Source organism: Hippopotamus amphibius, chromosome 3, assembly GCF_030028045.1.
Source record: "Hippopotamus amphibius kiboko isolate mHipAmp2 chromosome 3, mHipAmp2.hap2, whole genome shotgun sequence".
In the NCBI taxonomy this organism is placed as follows: domain Eukaryota; kingdom Metazoa; phylum Chordata; class Mammalia; order Artiodactyla; family Hippopotamidae; genus Hippopotamus; species Hippopotamus amphibius.
This window is the reverse complement of record NC_080188.1, coordinates 64312284-64329033: the sequence shown is the minus strand read 5'-3', so window position 1 is coordinate 64329033 and position 16750 is coordinate 64312284. Positions and strand designations below refer to the sequence as shown.

The following is a 16750-nucleotide window of genomic DNA, read 5'->3' as shown; positions in this document are numbered from 1 at the left end:
AGAAAAAAAGTGGGAAAGAGGACTAATAATTCAAGAAAAGTACTGAAGTAGCTAATAAATCCCTTGTGAATCATAGAATTTACAGCTAATTAAATCAAAAAATGTAGAAAATATTTTTTATATTTCTGGATAGTAAAGAGCATTCTAAGTTTCAAAGGAGATGGAGAAAATATTAATTAGCTTTAATAAAGATATTTCAAACACACCTGTATTTCAAACCACATAAAGCAAAATTTTAAAGTAATCAAAAGCTTATGAAAACAGTTACAACTAATAGGACTTTAAAGAATCAAGGTTCTTTGATTTTAAAAAAAAAAAAAAAGCTCTTTAAACCAATGAGACACATACAGCCTCCGCAAAAAGAATGAGTACAGAAATAGATAAATGATAAAAAAAAAACATGATAACCAATCATCCCCTCAGATTCACGTTAACTAGTAATTACAAACATAAGTACAATATCACTTTCCGGTATCATATTAGCAAAGATTTTAAAATTATACATCTCTTAGCAGGCAAGAGTTTGAGAAGATCTATAATACATATTTGAAATGAAAAGTACAGATCCAATTTACTAAGGAATATTCAGACATTTTTCACTGACTGGAGAGGTGGGTAGAGGCAGTCACTTTGATTTTGCTGTGAGGTAGGAGGAGAGAGGAAGGTATAGAAATCGTAGGCTGAGGCTGAGGACAACCTTCAGCTATTTGCTCAAAAACTCTTTCATCTTTAAATATACAAGCAATTATTACCAGGGACCTTAATATTAATGAGCATGGAAGGAACCAAAGAGCTCCAGTTTCTTTGGGAGTGGTGGGACAGAAAAAGAGAAGCAAAGTCTTACAAGAACATGACGTGTCCAAAACAAGTTTGTTTTGCTCCTCTCCGCCCCTCTAACAATTTACAATTCTAAAAGACTCAGATCAAAGTCAGTATAATCTAGAAAAGCACATTTGGTTCTTTGATTTGTGTTTTAATCAAAAATTATCTCGCTGTAAAAAGAACAGTCATCTTAAAACAAAGTTATAAAACAATATATAAATATATATTCCCTATGAGAAGCTCTTAGATATATTCAAAGTATTAAATTTGTTTCTGCAGTTTCTGTCTTTCACTTTAGGACTATCTGCCATGTTCTATTGAAAAGGAGAACGGTTTATGACGGCATAAATCTAACTGTACTACCAAAGAGAGTGGGAGAAATCAGGAAAGCCGAAAGAGTATCTGTCACTAAAAAATAAACAGTTATATTTTTAACTATGATTATGAGTGGAAAAGCCCTCCATCTCAGCTGGAAGCAAAAATTACTGGCTTTAACTTTCAGGAGTTATGAAATAATGCAAAGGAGTCTAATACAATACAAAACGCAGAGATACAGCAAATTAGGCTTTACATGCATACACAAAATAAAAAGAACAATTACAAACAGATGGGAAAGGCCATAATAATAAAATTCTGGCCTTACAAATATGTACTTTTTTAATCAAAATCCTGAGTAGATACTTTAAAAGCTGAAGTTTGGCGAGTTACATTACCACTTTGTACTATATTTGCCCATATCTATAAAGTAAAACAGTTGAAGCCGAAGAGTTTGAAGGTTCCACTTCCATGGTTAATTCGTTCTTCTCCTCTCATGTTCTATGAATTCTATGCCATCCATAGCTATAGAAAAACACCAGTTAGCCAGCTAAGCTACTGACAATGATAAAATACTCGACTGCTTTAGCAAAATTCTTTATGCCTCACTCCAACCAAAGTTTTTTGACCTCTTCTTGGTGGTGGTGGTGGTGGTATTTTTTGCCTTTGTTTTTTCTGTAATTCTTTTTTTATAAATTTTTATTAGAGTATAAGTGATTAACAATGGTGTGTTAGTTTCAGGTATACAGCAAAGTCAATCAGTTATACATATATCCACTCTCTTTTAGATAGTTTTCCCATATAGGCCATTACAGAGTACTGAATAGAGTTCCCAGTCAGTCCTTATTAGTTATCTATTTCATATACAGTAGTGTGTATATGTCAATCCCAGTCTCCCAATTTATCCCTCCTCCTTACCCCCGGTAACCATAAGTTTTTTTCCTACATCTGTAATCTTTTTTTTTTTAAGCTCTTTATTGGAATATAATTGCTTTACACTCTTGTACCTGTTTTTGAGGTACACCAAAGTGAATCAGCTGTATTTATACGTATATCCCCTCCCTCCCATGACTCCCTCCCACACTCCCTGTCCTGGCCCTCTAAGGCATCACTCATCATCGAGTTGATCTCCCTTTGTTATACAGCAACTTCCCACTAGCTAGCTATTTTACAGTTGGTAGTGTATCTATGTCTATGCTACTCTCTCACTTCATCTCAGCTTCCCCTTCGCCCCACCCGCCCCAACCCCGTGTTCTCCAGTCCATTCTCTGCATCTGCATCCTTATTCTTGCCCTGTCACTGGGTTCATCAGCACCATTTTTTTTAGATTTTGTATATATGAGTTAGCATACAGTATTTGTTTTTCTCTTTCTGGCAAACTTCACTCTGTATGACAGTCTCTAGGTCTCCCCATCTCATTACATATAGCTCCATTTCATTCCTTTTTATGGATGAGTAATATTCCATTGTATATATGTGCCACATCTTCTTTATCCATTCATCTGTTGATGGGCATTTAGGTTGCTTCCATGTCCTGGCTATTGTAAATAGTGCTGCAATGAACATTACGAACATATTTCTTTTTGGATTACGGTTTTCTCTGGGTATACATCTGTAATCTTTTAAAATTGAGGCAAACTCAGGTTTTTCTTATCACTGGCTTACGCGAACAAGGCAGAAACCCCTGCCCTTCTAGTTTTATAACATTTATGTCACCTGATAAGTCAGCAAGATACATAAAATTTATACCTATAAGTCTTTGGTAACACACCTTGTCTATACCTATTTAACTAGAAGATAGTTGTGCGGGCAAAATAAATTTGAAGAGAAATTAAAGATTGAATTATGGTCCATTCCAAGCAAATTAAAAAGCCACCAAATTTCCCTATGAAAATACCAATCTTGTTTTCACTCCTAAGAGAGACACAATTCAAGGTTAAACATAAGAGTCATATTCAATGGCTGGGAAAGGTTTATAAGGCTTCAATAGCAGTGGAAACCACTGGCAGAGCACACTGAGAAGTAAAAATAATCAAAATAAGAAAAGTTGTGAATTACTCTAAACTGTGCATAAAGCTTTACCTTTGATTCTGTATACAAACGATTTCATATACAAAGTGAGTATTTTTATGTATGATGAGGAAATAAAACACAATTAAAGACAAAATGAAATTTTATTGAGTATCAGAACTAAAAGAAACAGCTGCTATTTCTCAACTACTTTTTAAAACATCGACATCCTTTTCTTTCAACACTTCTATACTGAGGAACAAATCCTTCTGACTGAAATGAAGTGTCACCTTTCAGGTTTGAGAATTTTTAAGCCATGGTTTTCTAATATTTCCTTAAATCCCTAAATTTCTCTACAGTAGCAAATAAAATTAGGAGGTGAAACTTTATTGTACCATTGAGAGTCATTCTACTCTGTAATTCTTTAGGATACACGAGAATGGACCCATTCTCTCCTGACATTCTTTCTGGGCCTTTTGGAAGGAGTAACACTATCTTCAATTTGCTACAGCATCACTTAATTTATCACAGCAGTTCATATGGGTAAAGCAACTTGGTGATTTTGTTGATAGATTTCATGAAATTGACTAAATAACATCTGGAGGCTATATATCCTGAATTTGTATGTGCTAACCAATATAATTTTGAGCTTCTGTCATTCAAATAGTTTATGAGTTCAATAAATATCTACTTGCATAGAGGAACACACATAACTATGATTGTTGGTAGAAAGAGAAATGAATTTTTAAAGTATTGTTACTGTTTCCAAAGAATTTGCCAACTTCTTAAGGTGTTTTTCCTTCAATCCAATTAATCAAAATTTTAAATTATATTAAAATAGAACATCTATAAAGAAAACTGGGTTTAAAATAAATATGATAAGGTTTTTCTTCAGTTCAAGTTCTTGAGTGTCTGCTTTATGCTAGGTCTTAGATGACATAAAAGAATTAATTTTAAAACCTGGCTACAATTAACTCACCAACTCATATGGGAAAACCAAAACACTGTATCATCAACTCTGCAAAAGTGCTGTGACAATGGTCTATACAGGAGGCCAAACCACAGAGGCTGACAGTGGACCAGCAGGGTATCTGGGAAGGGATACCTTCATGGAGGCTGAAAGGCAAAGACCAGGAAAAAAGAGGGTATTTCAAGACAGAGGAAGCAACGTAATTACAGAAAGGAGTAAAATCGTATGGATTGTTTTGAGAAATACAAGATATTCAATAATGTTGCAGCATAAAACAGAGGGAAGGGGAATACTCTCACAGGTGGAGAAAAGCAAGATGTGGAAAACAGCCCATAAGGAACAACAGAAGATGAAAAGGAACAAAAGTAGCAGCTAGATGAGGAAGAAACTCATCAGACTCATCGTACCAAAAAGGCTGACCTTTATCTACAAGCAATAGAGAGCCAGGGATGGGAGGGCTTTCGCAGGAAGTGAAGAGTTCATAAGAGTGGGAGATTGATCCCTCTAAGGGTAGTATAGCATATGGACTGGGCGTACAGCAAATGAGAGTGGGGGCAGTGAGATCCATTAGGAGGTTAATATTAATATTTTGAGCTAAATTCACTAATCTTACTTCAACAGATAGTTAAAACATGATACAAAAGATCCCCATCCATTTTTATAATATGTCTACATATGAAATGTTATTTACAAATATGATAAATAACCAATATCAGGATTGACATTGAACTCAAAAATAATATTGAGATGGTGTTTCAAGTTTCAAAATGCTCAACCAATCTTCAACCAAAATATATCCCATTTTAGACACTGTCAACCAATATCACAATTGTCTATTTCCTCTCTTGATTAAAGGGAAGACTTTCTTTAGTTTATTTTTTATTGTAGTAATTTTATTAGGTAGTTTTCTGACAAAAGCTTCCACAGGGTACTTAAGAAACAAAATACCAGAATGAATAAAAACAAATTTTTAAAGGCATAAGAAATCAATTATCATTGATTGAATATCATGTTATTTATGCACCATATAAAGTGAATGAGTAAAAGGTATTAAAGAAAGAACTGACATTACAATATTGATCATGAGATATTACCTACAGGCAGAAGCAAAGAAAAATTTGAGTAATGCCTATTCTAGATCAACCATGGTTGCATTTTCAAAATAAATGTAATAATGACAAAAATCTAAATCAATCCCATTAATTAAAGGGTAGACAATACCTGAAAAGGTAAAAAGGAAATGCTTGATGCAGAGGCTAAAACAAGCATTAAATGAATGTTAAAATAAGGTTTAAATTTAGGTATCAGGTTAGCCTTAAAGCACATCCGAATTAATAAAACAGACTGAAGCATTTTGGATTATTTTTAAAATTTTATGTGATTTAACAACAATGATACCCTACAACTATTGGCCTCATTTTAAGATATTTACATTTAGACCTATTCCACCTACTGTTTTGACATGGTTTATTCCACTTTAGAACGAGCTGGTTCCTGAATATTAACCCTAATACAAAATCTACGCCAGAGTATCAGCTTCTCCTTGTGTCTCTGTTGGTCTACAGTTTAAGCTCTACAGTAGCTTTCATGTTATTTTTGTTTTTAACTTAAATATGCAGTACAAAAAGCCCTTTGGAATTATAACTGCCATCTATAACCTAACCCAAAAATTTTGAATACCATGCTAATGCTTATCTTCCATAATTAAAAAACCAACAACAACAGGGGAACTTTCACTCTATCAGTCAATAAGTTTCATCCAGTTAACACCACATCCACAGAAAAACAACATACTACTTTCCAAGTCACGTTTAGTAGACATAAAACACATAAGTATATAAATTTCATGGGTGTCCTAAACCAGAAAACACATAGAAAACAATTTCTTTCTGGTCTCTTCAGCACCACTGCTTTTAATGTCAACCTGGGATACGCAAACAATGATGATACATGAATATACAATAGCATACGGCCACAAAGAGAAGCATGTGTAAAAGTTTTACCTGCGATGAAAGGAAAAAAAAAACTATTGATGTGAAGCAAGAGATGTTAATTTAATGCCTTTAGAGAATCATGTTTTGTGAGGAACCAATCTAGCAAGTCACTTGGACAAGCAGAGAAATTCTCCTAAACACTGAGTCCTTTGCACCTTGGATCAAGAATCTGTGCTTACTTTTCATCACTCCTGCTTCTCTCTTTTCCCTAAAGGAGTCATTATTTCACTTTAATGCGCTGTCAAATGGACACTGGCTTTCTTTTAAAAAGACCCCATGTTACTCACAGTCACAGCCAGCACATTTTGACAATGTCTACAACATCTACACACATTCATCTGAATTTTTCCCCTATTCCATTTCTAGAACACCCTCCACTATAAACTCACTAATGTTCATGCTTTAATACCAATATACGAAGTAAACATGAATTCACCAATCAGAAGACTTCAAGTCTGACAGAATGAAGAAACAGAAATGTGCTGATAGGACACAACATGAAATCAGTATTCAAGAGCCATTCCCACCACCCACATCATTTAAGTGTATTCTGACTGCACACAGCATTCTTAAGAGCAGAACACAAAACTACACTGCCACCAAGAACACTATTAACCAGCAGGCAGCCCCTCCTCATTAGCTTTCACATGCCACGGAGCCCTTTGCTTACTGATGTAGAGCAGCCAACAGGGAGATGGAGTTTACGAGTAAAAGCGAGACTGAACTGGCTGATTACTTACCTTCTTAGGTATGGCAGGCTTGCTCGTTTAACTTTTTGTTTCTTCTCTTGTCATAGCTCAGCAGCAAATGGTTGTGATTCAGCAGAAGTTTTAACCTGACAATTAAAAAGACTTTTTTAAGGAAAAAAAATGGAAATTAAAGTTCCCTCCACTAGAATCTTTCTTTCCTTGCCCTCTGTGTGCGTGTTTCTCTCTCTCGTTTTCTCTCTCTGCAAGGCAGCTACGTAGTGGTCTATAAATATTGACCCTGACACTTGCTCAGTGCTTTCCTTGCTCATGGCACAGGTCTGTGTTACTGAACACCGTGGTAATACTCCGGCAAAGTTCTCAGCTGCTCAGACAAAGCTGTGGATTGGCTCACTACCCAGCAACCCTGTGCCTGCCTGGAAATACCATTTTGCTGCCAGCTTTTCAGATGCTATGGGTCTTTCCTGAGGCCCAAATCAGGCACAGAAGGGCAATTATGAGGTTTGTCTGAAGAAATAGCTTTCCTCAAGCAGGTGGAGAAAAGGGGGGCTGGGTGGAGTGGAAGACAAGAAAGGAAATACTGCCTTTGTTTTGGCCAAACAACATAATTTCAAACCCTTTATAAAAGTCATACCTAAATGCCATTCAATCAAGCTCTATAAAACTGAATTACTACTTACTATGAATAACCAAAAGACATAGGAAGGCATTTTTGTAATTGTTTTTAATATTGCTTCTCATTGAATAAGGCTTCAGTGACTGAGTAATTGGCCACAAAGAAATGTTTCAACATAAATTCATTTCCAGAATGATAGAATTGCACAGGAAAGTATAATATTAATCAGATCAAATTAAATATTTGGTGAAAGAAGCCAAAATATAATCTGGAAATTATATGAATCAACATATTACATGAAATACTTCTAGATTTTCAATCATGACAATTTGAATTATATTTTTTAAATTAAGGATAAAACCTAAGCCATGACTATATAATTTGTAGGTGATATAAACAAGGTCAGCATTATCTACATATACCACACATAACGTTCACAGTATGAATGATTAGAAAATAAATCAAGTTCTGTATTTTTTATTCTTCTTGACAAGAATAAGCATGTTTACTTAATTGAAATTTCCTCTCTCGATTAAATCAAGAATAAAGGAAACTTAAGAAATAATCTGGTCTCTTACTCATTTAACAGATGAAAAATCTGACCTCCAGGACAGTTAATTTACCCACAATCACACGGCAAATTTGTGGTAAGGCCAAAACTAGAAGTTTTGCCTTATTGCTCACAATGCTGTTCTCCTTCTACTACAAGAATTGTTCCTAAATTCATTTTTAGGTTCAAACTCTGATTTTCATATGAAATCTTACCAAAAACCTTATCAGCAAGGGCAAATATTACAGCTAGAGAAATAACCAGCATAAAACAAAAATGGCCTTTAACAGTCTGACTCCCCCAAAAAAAGTTATGCACAAGAATTAACTTCCTAACAGTTGAAATTTACCTTTCTTTGTTTCATTCAATAATCAATATTTGCCCAATATATTAACTTAATACCAGGAGAGGTATATAGTTAGGTGCTAAGAAGCCCAAAATGAAACACAGTTCATACTCTCAGAGACTTTTCAGTCCAGTCTCATAGGGAAAGAAAGAAAAGAAAATCTAACATCAAAACAACATGTTAGTATGCTGATGCAGACTAGGAGGGCAGCAAGGATGCATGGAACATGAGCTCCTGAGCCAGTGTGAAGTGGGAGGACACAAGAAATTCCTCAATCAAGACTTCTGCATCTTAAAGAAATCAAAGATGACACAAACAGATGGAGAGATAGAACAAGATCTTGAACTGAAAGAATCAATACTGTCAAAATGACTATACTATCCAAAGCAATCTACAGATTCAATACAATTCCTATCAAATTACCAATGGCGTTTTTCACAGAATTAGAACAAAAAATTTTACAATTTGTATGGAAACACAAAAGACCCCAAATAGCCAAAGCAATTTTGAGAAAGAAAAACAGCGTTGGAGTAATCAAGCTCCCTGAGTTCAGACTAGACTACAAAGCCACAGTAATCAGAACAGTATGGTACTGGCACAAAAACAGAAATATAACTCAATGGAACTGGATAGAAAGTCCAAAGGTAAACCCATATACCTATGGTCACCTAATCTATGACAAAGGAGGTAAGAATATACAATGGAGAAAAGAGAGTCTCTTCAATAAGTGGTGCTGGGAAAACTGGACAGTTACATGTAAAAGAATGAAATTAGAACATTCACTAACACTGTACACAAAAATAAACTCAAAATGGATTAAAGATCTAAATGTGGACTTCCTAGGTGGCACAGTGGGTAAGAATCTGCCTGCCAATGCAGAGGACGCGGGTTTGATGCCTGCCCCAGGAAGATACTACATGCCTCAGAGCAACTAAGCCTGTGCGGCACAACTATTGAGCCTGCGCTCTAGAGCCCGTGAGCCACAACTATTGAGCCCATGTGCTGCAACTACTGAAGCCCATGTGCCTAGAGCCCATGCTCTGCAACAAGAGAGGCCACCACAATAAGAAGGCTGTGCACCACAACAAGGATTAGCCCCCACTCGCCACAACTAGAGAAAGTCCGTGTGCAGCAATGAAGACCCAACACAGCCAATAGAATAAATAAATAAATAAACAAATAAATAAATAAATAAATTTATTTAAAAAAAGATCTAAATGTAAGGCTGTATACTACACAACTCTTAGAGGAAAACATAGTTAGAACACTGACAAATCACAGCAAGATCTTTTTGGATCCACCTCCTAGAGTAATGAAAATAAAAACAAAAATAAACAAATGGGACCTAATTAAACTGAAAAGCTTTTGCACAGCAATGGAAACCATAAACAAAACAAAAAGACAACCCTCAGAATGGGAGAAAATATTTGCAAATGAAGTGACCGAAAAGGGATTAACCTCCAAAATATACAAACAGCTCATGCAACTCAATATCAAATAAAAAAACAACTCAATCAAAAAATGGGCAGAAGATCTAAATAGACATTCCCCCAAAGAAGCAATACAGATGGACAAAAAGGACATGAAAAGATGCTTAACATCACTAATTATTAGAGAAATGCAAATTAAAACTACAATGAGGGGGTTGGGGTGGTATGAATTGGGAAATCGAGATTGCCATATATACATTACTAATAAGAAAAAAATATCAAATTGTACACTTTAAATATATGCAGCTTATTGTGTGTCAATTATATCTCAATAAAAGTTCTTAAAAAAAAAATCTACAATGAGGTATCACCTCACATTAGTCAGAATGGCCATCACCAAAAAAAATCCACAAACAAAAAGTGCTGGAGATAGTGTGGAGAAATGGAAACCCTCCTACAGTGCTGGTTGGAATGTAAATTGGTACAGTCGCTATAGAGAACAGTAAGGAGGTTCCTTAAAAACCTGAAAATAGAGCTGCCGTATGATCCAGCAATCCTACTCCTGGGCACATACCCAAGAGAACTGTAAATCAAAAAGATATATGCACCCCAATGTTCACTGCAGCACTTTTCGCAACAGCCAAGACATGGAAGCAACCTACATGTCCATCAACAGATGAGTAGATAAAGAAGATATATACAATGGAATATTAGCCATAAAATAAGAATAATGCCATTTGTAGCAATATGGATGGACCTAGAGATTGTCATACTGAGTGTAGTAAGTCAGACAGAGAAAGATAAATATATGATATCACTTATATGTACAATCTAATAAAAGAGGCACAAATAAACTTATTTACAAAACAGAAACAGAGTCACAGATGTAGAAAGCAAACTTATGGTTACCAGAGGGGAAAAGGGGGGAGAGATAAATTGGGAGATTGGTACTGACATATATACACTACTATACATAAAATAGATAACTAATAAGTACCTACTGTATAGCACAGGGAACTATTCAATACTCTGTAATGACCTATATGGGAAAAGAATCTGAAAAAGAATGGATATATATATACGTGTAACTGATTCACTTTGCTGTACACATGAAACTAATACAACATTGTAAATCAACTATACCCCAACAAAAATTTAAAAAAAAAGAATAAATAGGCAGCAGGGAGGCAAAGATGAGAAATAACAACACAATAAAGACAAAGAGGCAGGAAAAAGCATGATGTGGAGCTTCCAAGTTCTTTCTTGCTGGGGCACATAATGTGAAGCAAGAAATAGTTAAATTTTAAAAAACAGAAGAAGGACTAGAAGGAGAAAGGTGATGAAGGGTTTTATATACCAGGTTTAAAAACTTGGATGTTATACAGTAGGCTAGTAGTCTTCAACTATTTTTATTCATAGAACCTTAAAAGAATTTCGAAAAAAATACATAACCATTCTCACATTACCAAGTTAACATCTACAATTTTTCACCTGTGGTAAAATATGTACTTGAAAAGAATTTAATTTCCACACTATTGGAAATATTGACATTTTAAAATAAAATTTATATCAACTATTTTAAGAATACTCAATAGAACCTAAATCCAGGGTAATAAAACCGTTATCCATTTTAAAAATACAAGAATAGGACTTCCCTGGTGGCACAGTGGTTAAGAATCCACCTGCAAATGCAGAGGACATAGGTTCGATCCCTGGTCAGGGAAGATCTCACATGCCACAGAGCAACTAAGCCTGTGTGTCACAACTACTGAGCCCTCGCTCCACAACAAGAGAAGCCACTACAACAAAGAGTAGCCCCCGCTCGCCACAACTAGAGAAAGCCCACACGCAGCAACAAAGACCCCCATGCAGCCCCCCCCAAAAAAAAGAATAAACTCTTCTTTCAACAGCTGAAAATTTTACATTACTATTTTACTTTCTCAACCTTTATCTCCATCATATTTTCTCAGAAAATTCTCATGTGTTTTGTAATTAAAAGTCTTTCATTTTTCACCCTATCATAATTCTCCATAACACAAATTTAAGGCATTAATTGCAATTGTTAAATTGCTAAGTTTTCTATGATCCCAGGACAATGTACTATAGTATGATTTGGGATGGATAAGGGTGTGCCTTTCTATTGTAAAGTAAGAGAAAGAACGTTGTGAATAAAGCATCGCTCTTAGCCAGATCAATACTAATAAAGAGAAATTTATGCAGAAGTTGAGAATCTGGATACCGACTCCATTAAAACTATCTGGCTGGACTACAGTACCACATACTGCCTTTACATCAGGTACTTAAATAAACGGTGGAGGCAGCCCCGGTCAGGCCAGGAAATGGACTAAGAAGTGCCCTCACAAAGTCAGAAAGGAGTTAAAGAGTCTTAAACTACATTTCTCTCAAGGAATTTCCAGAATGTTAATTCTGGGTTTTTAAGGGTAGCAAGAAGATGAGATGAAGAAATTAATCAGTGGAAATGAGCAGACAAAATTAAAAGGACTGATATGCCCTATAAAAAAAATCAAGGGTTTTGTCTTTGACTCTCAGGTAAGTAATGCATAGAGTCAAATGTGTGAAGCCTCAATACTGCCAAAATGTCAGTTCCTCCCAACTTTACCTATAGATTCACTGCAACCTAAACCAAAATCCCACGAAGTTTTTTTTTTGAATATTAACAAACACATACTGAAGTTCATATGGACAGGCAGAAGACCTAGAACAGCCAACACAACACCGAAGAACAAAGCTGGAAGACTTGACACTACCCGACATCAAGACTTATTATAAATCTACAGTAATCAAGACAGTGTGGAGAAAGAATAGACAAATCAATGGAACAGAATAGAGAGCACAGAAACAGACTCACTTAAATAGTCAACGGATCTTTGACAAAGGAGCAAAGGCAAAACAATGCAGCAAAGACAGTCTTTTCGATAACTGTGCTGGAACAACTGGACATCCATAAGCAAAAAAAAAAAAAAAAAAAAAAGAATCTGGACACAGATCTTACATCCTTCACAAAAATTAATCCAAAAGAGATCACAGATCTACAGGTAAAATGCAAAACTTTATAACCTTGGATATGATGATAACATAGGAGAAAACCTTCTAACATTGGATTTTAAGACCTTTTAGATACAACACCAAAGGCATGACCCATGAAAGAAATACCTGATGTTGAGCTTCATTAAAATTAATAACTTTTTCTCTGAGAAAGACAATATCAAGAGAATGAGGAGACAAGCCACACACAGGGAGAAAATATTTGCAAAAGACATCTAATGAAGGACTATTATCCTGAAGATATGAAGAACCCTTAAAACTCAACAATAAAAAAAAGAACCCAAATGGGCCAAAGACCTTAACAGACACCTTACCAAAGGAGATATACAGATGGCAAATAAGCATATGGAAAATGCTCCAATTCATATGTCATCAAGGAAATGCAAATTAGAACAACAATGACACGCCATAATACTACACATCTATTAGAATGCCCGAAATCCAGAACATTGAAACACCAAATGTTGCACAGAATGTGAAAGAGGAACTTCCATTTATTGCTGGTAGGAACCCAAAATAATCCAGCCACTTTGGAAGACAGTTTGGCAGTTTCTTACAAAATTAAACATACTCTTACCATATGATGCAGCAATCACACTCATTATGTAGCCAAAGGACTTGAAAACTTATGTCTGCACAAAAACACAGATTTTTACAGAAGCTTTATTTATAACTGCCAAAACCTGGAAGCAACCAAAAGATCCTTCAGCGGGTGAATGGGTAAATAAACTGTAGTACACCTAGACATGGAATATTATCAGTACTACAAAAAAAATTGGCTATCAAGCCATGAAAACACATGAATGAAATTTAAATTCATATCACTAAGTGAAAGAAGCTAATCTGAAGAGGCCATATACTGTATGATTTCAATTATATGACATTTTGGAAAAGACAAAACTATGAAGACAGTAAAAATATCAGGAGTTATTGGGGAGAGGGATGAATAGGTGGAGCACAGAGGACTTTTAGGGCAATAAAAATGTGTGACATTAAATAATGGAAACATGTCGTTATGCATTTGTCCAGATCCACAGAATGAGCAACACCAAGAGTGGATCGTAAACTTTGAACACTGAGTGATTACAACGTATGAATACAGGCTCATCAGTTATGACTAATGTACCAGTCTGCTAGGTAATGTTGATAATGGAGGAGGCTATACATGTGTAGGGATAGAAGACATGCTGGAAACCTCTGTACCTTCCTCTCAATTTTGCTGTGACCCTGAAACTGCTCTTAAAAAAAAAAATGAAGTCTTAAAAAAAAAAAAAAAAGTCAAAGGTCACTCCTATTTTGGGAGCTGATTTTTTGCCAAGACAGAAGTTATAGAGTGAGGGAACAGCTTTGAAACCAGAAACTAGGAAGAAAAGACAGACTTAGCTTTGGACATGATAACCTTGAGGTATCTGTGTTACATCCAAGAGAATCTGTTCAATAGGGACTTAAATGTACTGATCTAGAATAGAGGAGCAATGAAGAATTGCATCAAATCAGCAGCCTTCCATCACTATTTTCCTGCTTCAAACCCTGTCACCATATAGTCTATTCTCAACACAGAAACCAAAGTACTCACTTAAAAAAGATCACTCAAATCATATCCATCCTCTACACAAAACCCTGCAGTTTCCCCATGTTACTCAGAGCAAAAGCCAAAATCCTTATAATCTATAAAGCCTTGCTTGATCTGCCCCCTCATTATGCCTCTGACAGCTACAGCTCCGCTCACTTGCTTACCTCCAGCCCACTTGCACTCAGAACTCTTTGAGTGTGCCTGACGAGTTTCCCTTAGTGTCCTTCTATTTGCTGTTCCCACCCTGGTATGCTGTTCTTGCCGACAGTTTCATGGCGAACTCCTTCACCTCCTTCAAGTCTCTGGTTCAAAACGCACCTTCTGTGCTATACAGTAGGATCTTGTTGTTTATCCATTCTATTGTATATATACTGAGAAACCATAATGGAAAACAGTATGAAAAAGAATATATATATATATGTGTGTCTATACACACACACACACGTATAACAGAGTCACTTTGTTGTCCAGCGGTAATTAACACGACACTATGATTCAACTATATTTCAACAAAAAATAAATTTTTTTAAAAACGCACCTTCTCAGTAAAGCCTACCACTACCATACAACTTAAAATTGCCCACTTCCTTCTTTATCATTTGACTGTTACTACTTGTCTCTTTCCAGCAGAATGCAAGTTCAATGACAGTGTAGATTTCAAGGGCCTAAACGGAGCCTTGCACACAATAAATGCACAATAAATATGTGTTGTATAAATGACTGAAACAGAGATCTGTGAGCCATATACCAACACAGGTGGTTCCTGGAGACACAAGGTCTCTCAGTGATGAGAAGTAACCCAAAACCAATACTGAAAAGGCGGTCAAGGAAGATAAACTGACAAAAAACCGTAAAACAACTATAACTGTAAGTAGGGGGACAATGAGAGAAGGAGAACAGGGGCGAATGAGGATGGAGTATTCAGAAGGGAATGGCCAGCAACTTCAAACGCCACAGAAAGATCAAACATGAAAATGACTGAAAAGAGCCCATTATACGCAAGATTCAGAAAGCACGGTGACACTAAACATCTCCGAACTGTACATTTCACAAGGGTACATTTTATGGTATATAAATTATATTTCAACAAAGCAGGTATTTAAAAAAAGAAATAAATCACTGGTGGCCAAACTGTTTCCATGGGAGGGGGAAGGTAAGCAAGTGAAGTGAGTCATGGAGTAAGATCTCTCTCTCTCAAAACGTTTGGCCACAAAGAAAAGAAAAAGACAGAGGGGGCCATGATTTAAAACAAAAAACAACAATTTGTCACAGTGTAGAGACTGAGTGTTCTGAAGTCAAGCCAACTTGAGTTTTCATCTTTCTCATGTTACTTTATAAGTGATATAACCTTAGTTTCTTCATCATTAAAATGAGTTTAATATTAGTACCTCTGCACTCGGTATACTTTTTATTGTAGAATAATATTTCATTGTTTAAGATAGGCTTTCTATTTATCCATTCATTAGTTGACGGACATTTGGGTTGTTTCCACTTCTGAGCTATTACGAATAACGCAGCTATGAACTTTCTTGTACAAGTTTCTGGATGAACATACATTTTCATTCCTCATGGGTAAATAGGAGTGAAATTGCTAAGTAATATGGCAATTTTATATTCATAAAGCACTGTTCTTTATGATGAACAGTTCCTCATAAAGAACTGTCAAACTGTTTTCCGAAGTTGCTGCATTTAAATCCCTGCCAGCAATGTATGAGGATTCCAATTTCTCCACACCCTTATAAATACCTGTAATCATCGACTTTTTTTATTACAGCAATACTTGTAAATATAAAGTAAAATCTCATTGTGGTTTTAATTTCCATTTCCCTAATGACTTATAATGTTGAGTATCTTTTCATGTGCTTATTGGTCTTTTGCCCATTTACTCTTTCCAGTAAATACAATTTCAAAAAAGCCTAGGACCAAGTAAAGCTTAAAGCATATTTTCAAGTTATATGTGGCATAGACATAGCCACTCACTTGTTAGCTGAATAAACTAATCAACAAATGAAAGATTAAGGATTAGAAATACTTGACTTATCAGTATATCGTTTCCATTTTTAAACTAACAATTTGAATTCTTACGCAGTTTCAATAGAATTTTTAGTAAGGTAAAGAAATTTTTTTTAAAATATAATGAGAAAGAAAATGTGTTAATCCGTTGTTCAGTATTATGATAAATACCTATATTAGTATTTTCAGTTTGGTAATAATAAAGTACTCTATTAGATCAGTGCTAGGAAACTGGAATTGTAATTCAGTTGTATTAATGCTTCCTTGAAGTTAGAGGTGAAAAAAAAATTAAGGTATGAATGACCTTAAAATACATTGTTGACAAACAATCAAATATG

At 35.3% G+C, this 16750-nt stretch overlaps 1 protein-coding gene across 3 annotated transcripts in view; it reads right to left on the bottom strand.

Annotated features, from left to right (window-relative positions):
- Positions 1-16750, bottom strand: part of BMPR1B (bone morphogenetic protein receptor type 1B) — a 417039-nt gene that overhangs the window by 150880 nt on the left and 249409 nt on the right. For 2 of the 3 annotated variants that reach the window (XM_057725928.1, XM_057725927.1), the window contains one exon: positions 6852-6946. The exons of the other annotated variant lie outside the window; for it this stretch is intronic. The gene's annotated coding sequence lies outside the window, so the exon portion shown is untranslated. The remainder of the gene's footprint in view (positions 1-6851; positions 6947-16750) is intronic. 3 annotated transcript variants of the gene reach the window in all.